Source organism: Lagenorhynchus albirostris, chromosome 10 (genome assembly GCF_949774975.1).
Source record: "Lagenorhynchus albirostris chromosome 10, mLagAlb1.1, whole genome shotgun sequence".
NCBI lineage: Eukaryota > Metazoa > Chordata > Mammalia > Artiodactyla > Delphinidae > Lagenorhynchus > Lagenorhynchus albirostris.
The window spans coordinates 93,950,703-93,956,797 of NC_083104.1; the positions used below are offsets into that span (position 1 = coordinate 93,950,703).

Sequence of the window (6,095 nt, forward strand, 5' to 3'; positions counted from 1 at the left end):
GGATGCCTCCTGCAGTGAGAGCTGAAATGTGTCAAAGAAAAAATGATTTCTGACACTTGCTAGAGACGGTAAGGCTACTACAGTGGGGGGTTGTGGTAGGGGACAGAGACCAGGCTTAACTCTGACTCTAACAAGGACAGTGGGGATTCGTAGTGAAGGAGCAGAGTGAGGGTCAGTGGATGGAAAACTCTAAGGAGAGACATCGTGGCTACGGGAATTCTTTTTTTTTTTTTTTTTTGCAGTATGCGGGCCTCTCACTGCTGCGGTCTCTCCCGTTGCGGAGCACAGGCTCCGGACGCACAGGCTCAGCGGCCATGGCTCAGGGGCCCAGCCGCTCCGCGGCACGCGGGATCCTCCCGGACCGGCACATGAACCCGTGTCCCCTGCATCGGCAGGCAGACCCCCAACCACTGCGCCACCAGGGAAGCCCGGGTATGGGAATTCTTGTGAGAATGACTCGACAGAATTCTTGCTGATACCAGCGTGATATCAAGGGTAGTCAGACACCAAAGGTGGGGAGTTTTCACTAAACTGGCTTTATAGGATTCTTGCTCAAACTGGTTTCTACAAGGACGGAGAAGGAAGCCCAAGGTCATGCCTAGTCCAGTCGAGGGCTCCCAGGAGGTTGATTAAAGTTTGGTCAAAGGAGAGAGTCATTGACTAGTGCCTGGGCCCGGCTAGGGGTTTTGGCTAATGGTAGGGGGGCAAGATATTTCTGAATGCAGCATTGGGAGGTAGAAAGTGCCCCAATTCTAGGAACTGAAAGAAATTGCAATTAGCTAACTTCTTATTTAGGGAGATTTTATTGACGAGAGAGGCCTTTCCCACGTTCAGGGGCCCAACAGCCGCAGGAACAGCAACAAAGCAACAGTCTCCTGAGACCTAAGCCACAGGTATGGGAAATGCAGTTGCAGAACCAGTCCACCAGGTGGCAGAGTGAGAGCGGCATGGCCATCCCATGAGGAAAACATGATGGTGGCCAAGCGCAATGGTGGGCCACTCAGGACCCACAGGGTTTGGGTCTGTGTTTATTACCAGCCGTATCTGGTGGGGGAACTCAACGTTAAAATATTTATATTTTGATCAAGGCTGTCACTCATGCCTTTGGTTGTGTGGAGCCTAGGGAAATAAGAAGTTACACTCAAAACTTGTTCACATTTGTTAAAACAAACAAACAAACAAAAGATGATGATGAACTGTTTGGCAAGGTTGTTTCTTTTTGGGTGAATAGGAGTTGACCCATTTAACTGGGGCTCAAAGATGACTATCAAAGAAGGTGAGGTTGTTGACTGCTCGGCCCAGTCTGACAGGAACAACTTCTGCTTCCTTTCTTGACACTTCTTGGATCCCAGCCTGAGGAAAGGACTCCGCTGACAGCTGGAGCTGCCTCCAGGGGTTCCCCAGCTCCAGTTCCCTGGATGTGGGCCCTGCTCAGAGAGCAAAGGCAGACAAGGAAGCAGCTCCATTGCCCACAGCAGTGTACTGTGGGCACTCTGTCACCCCCCCAGCTCTGAGGGACCCTAGCCAAGGAGGAAAGGAGAATCTTGGGGGCAGGGCCACCCTGGGGCTACAGGGAGAAGGAAGCAACTTCTCCTCAAACCACAGTCCAATGGCAGACTCCGTTAGGCAGGATCTTTCAACTGGGTCATCTCCCCCAGCCTCTCCCTCTGCCCCGTCTCCAGCTTGCCTATCCCACCTTATCCACTCTCCACGGGAAGGAAAGCTATTTATTGAGCAGAAGCAAACGCTACTGATAATACTGTACATACTATAGAGCAGGCTTTGAAACAGATATTAACTCATTTAATTCTGACAACAAACGTTTGAGAATATCATTACACCCACTTAGCGGATGAGTAAATTAAGGTACTGAGAGGTCAAGTGACTTCCTTAATACCGTAGAGATAGTAAATGACAGAGCCTGGATTTCCATTCACATCTGTCTGACTCCAAAGCCTGACATGATTGTATTGTTTTATATGTGTTGCCCATCCCAGGACTGTTTGTATTTTTTAAAGGGAGCCTGCAAAGGGCAAGACGAAAGACGAATACAACAGAGGATCTCTTGCCCCAAATGTCTGCAACTTCACCCATGACAGATTAATTTTCCCAGTGTTTGGATCTTATTTTTCCTTTTTCTTATTTGTAGGTTATTTTTGCCTTTTGCTATCCTTGATCGGGCTTCAAATTGCCTTCCTTGTTTTTCTTTCTATGTCATTACAGGGATGAAGAAATGGGATGTGTTAAATGAATTTTCACAATTATAATTCAACATGTTCCAACAGGACTGACATGCCAAAACATCTAAGTGGCTAAGAACCATCAGCGGGTGCCAGGCCAGAGGACTAAGTGATGTCACTGCTCACCCTATCCTCATCTCCATTGTCACAGCCCAATCTCTCCAGAAAACTTTCCTTTGCTTATTACAATGGTGGGATTTGTCTTTAAATAAACGACCATTTTAATGATCCTGCATTTGCAACTTCCAATATTTAGACTATTGTATTAATTTCCTAAGGCTGTTGTAACAAAGCACCTCAAACGGGTGGCTTAAAAGAACAAAATTTATTCTCTCATAATTCTAGAGGCCAAAAGTTTGAAGTCAAGGTGTCAGCAGGGCTGCGCTCCCTGCCAAGGCTCTAGGAAGGACTCCTTCCTTGCCTCTTCTAGCTTTGGTGGTCGCCAGCAATCCTGGTCATTTGGCTTGTACGCACATCACGCCAATCACCACCTCTATCCTCATGCGCTACACTTTTCTGTGGCTGCATCCAGATTGCCCTTGTCTCAGAGACACAGCCTTCAGAGTCAGGGCCCACTCTAATCCAGTATGACCTCATCTTAACTTGTTACATCTACAAAGACCCGATTTCCAAATGAAGTCACATGCATGGGTACCGGGGTTAGGACTTCCAGACATCTTTTCAGGGAGAATGAAAGGATGCCATTTGCAGCAACAGGGATGGACCTAGAAATGATCATACTAAGTGAAGTGAGTCAGAAGGAGAAAGACAAACAGTGTATGATATCACTTATATGTGGAATCTAAAATATGACACAAATGAACTTATTTACAAAACAGAAACAGACTCACAGACATAGAGAACAGACTTGTGATTGCCAAGGGAGTGGTGGGGGGGAGGGATGGAGTAGGAGTTTGGATGCAAACTAGTATATGTAGGATGGATAAACAACAAGGTCCTACTGTGTAGCACAGGGAACTATATTCAATATCCTGTGATAAACCATAATGGAAAAGAATATGAAAAAGAACATATATATATATATATATATATATATAAAAAACTGAATCACTTTTGCTGTACAGTAGAAATTAACACAACATTGTAAATCAACTATACTTCAATAAAATTAGTTTTGTTAAAAAAAAGGTATCTTTTCAGGGGACACAATTCAACCCACACCTACTTTTTCCCAAATGCAAGGCAGATAATAATCGATCATAGGATTTTCTGCTGAGTACCCATCACGATCCTTCTCCAAGCAGCTGTCCTGACTGCACTTCCAAGCAATCAGAGCCAGCATTTCAGGTGGGCCTGACTTGCCCTCATGAGTCCCACTGAAGGGATGCGTCTGTAATAATGGCAATGAGTTTGTCGGGGAGATCGTGCCGGAGCCCCTCAAGCCCAGTGCAGGTGGCTGCCTTGTGCAGGAGGTGGGTCCTGCTGAGGGGTCGCCCTGGACAGCCCTGTTGCCGGACCATCTCCTTCTTGGTCAAGCAGGTACCATGAGACGTGACCATAGCCTTAAATTCACAGAGGAAAGGTCCCACTGCTTTTTCTGAGTCCACAATCCACGTGCACTGTAGCATGGCCTGGTTCCAACTTCACTCCAGGCACACATTTCTCCTCCCTCCACCCCCTGCAAATTGGAAACAGTGATACACAGCCATCTCGCAGGGCTGTGGGGCAATTTAATTAATGTTTATAAAGCACTCTGAGGTCTTCAGATGAAAACTGCTGTGTAAGTGCAAAATTATTATTAGTTCTCAGCCCCCTGTCCCTTGACTTCTGACATGGGCTTTTGTTGTTCCTGAATGGGAGCTGTTTATGGTCTGTCCAGCTGGCTCTTTCGGGTACATAGGCAAGTACATACACATTTGCAGAATTTTTTTCCCTTTGAGAAAAGCATTCCAACTCTGTGGGATGTCTTGAAGCTTTTCAAGGTCTGACTGTCTCCCTACTTGTCTCTACTGAGTACTGTAATCTACAAGAGTAGATTGTAAACAGGCTACTTTGGAAAAGAGTTAGAGGGAAAAATGGTCAATTTGAAGAAACGGCCCCTCTTATAATGAAGACTAAAATAATATCTCCTTCTCATGCAGAATCTAAATGAATCACTAAGTGAGCTCTGTCTCCCTTGCCCAGAGGGATTCTGTACGGGTTTATGCATTGAAAGGAGGAAAGAATAGAAGATTTGCTTTCAGTGCCCAAGTTTCGCTTCCTTCCTTCACTCTAACTTCTCAGGAACCATGGAAACCAATACACCCCACCTAGATGATGTTTTTCTGCTAGTCTTTGTTGCCTAACTGTGCACTTGCCTGAGATCCCTTGGGGAGAATGAAATAAAGAAGTGGAATCGAAAAAAAGGATATGTCTGCAAGTGAAATGCCTTGTCTCTGAAGGACAGAATGGGGCTCGAGTGTAATTCATCAAGCTCTGGGGCAACAAACAATGTCATAAGGCACCATTTTCCTTTTCTCTAAAACGTATTCATACTCATCCCGTGATACCCACACACAATCCATTAGGATCCCTTCAAGGTATCTTTTGGATTATCTTAACGCTTGCTTAGCAGGGTCTGTTAGTCAACTGCAGGAAGATTTTATTTTTAAAAATCACTAAGGAGCAATTAGTTAACATGTAATCAGTTGGACAAAAGTATAAAGGTACAGGACCAATGAAAGATGCAAACGTGCTTTCCCTTTCGTTTTCCGGCCTGGGTAGGGCCCGGCCCAATGGCCATCCCCGCTTTCCTGGGACAAGCGAGACGGTCCGTCCCGGCACCCAACAGGCTGGGTCAGTAATAAAAGTGAAAATTCCAAAAGATAAGGATGGTAAACCAAAGCAGTTTGAGTTTGTGAATTTCAGACGTGAAGTTATCTGTTCCTTATGCCATGAATCTGCTTAACGGAATCAAACTTTTTGGAAGGCCCATCAGACTTCAGTTTAGATCAGGAAGCAGCCATGCCTCACAGGAGGTCAGTTTGTCATATTCCCAGCATCATGTTGGAAGTTCAAGCCCTACTTCCACATCTCCTAGCAGGTACGAAAGGACAGTGGATAACATGACTCCATCAACACCGATAATTCAAAGACCTTTTTCTTCTTCAGAAAATTTTCAGAGACAAGCAGTGATGAACAGTGCTTTGAGACAGATGTCCTATGGAGGGAAATTTGGTTCTCCACATCTGGATCAATCAGGATTTTCCCCATCAGCTCAGTCACATAATCATACTTTTAACCAATCTTCAACCTCCCAGTGGGGCCAAGATACACCATTATCACAGCGAAAAGTCAGACAGAATTATCATCCTTACGTAGTGGATAGACATAGCCGTGAACAGTATTACACTGACCATGGGTCCGACCATCATTACAGAGGAAGCAGAGATGATTTCTTCTATGAAGAGAGAAATCACTTCATGGCTGGAGCCATGACTATGATAACAGAAGAGACAGTGGTAGCGATGGAAATTGGCACTCATCTCGACACTAAGAAGTGTTAAAAGGATGTTTTCATAGGGTCATTCTAGGCCCTTTTGTTAAGTTGTTTCTGGGAATGTTTTCTTAAAAAAACTCTATAGAGCAGCTTTACAAGTTGCCACATTTCTTTATAAAAATTTTAAAACCTAATTGCAGTCCAATACAGAAATGAGAAAAATTGTGGTTCTAGTTTTATTACATAAATAACATTTCACCTCAGAGTTTTAAGAAGAGGAAAGGGTTTTATGCTAAAGAAATTGCCACAATTCCTAATCATTTTAGACAATTGAGGAAGGGATGTATTTTACGGATTACTTGTATTATGAAGCAAATATTTTAATTATCTGTTATCTTTTTGTATTGCAAGAAATT

At 44.5% G+C, this 6,095-nt stretch overlaps 1 pseudogene; it reads left to right on the forward strand.

Annotated features, from left to right (window-relative positions):
* The first annotated feature begins 4,917 nt into the window (after positions 1-4,917).
* Positions 4,918-5,736, forward strand: LOC132527954 (RNA-binding protein 7-like; annotated as a pseudogene).
* Positions 5,737-6,095: the final 359 nt, after the last annotated feature.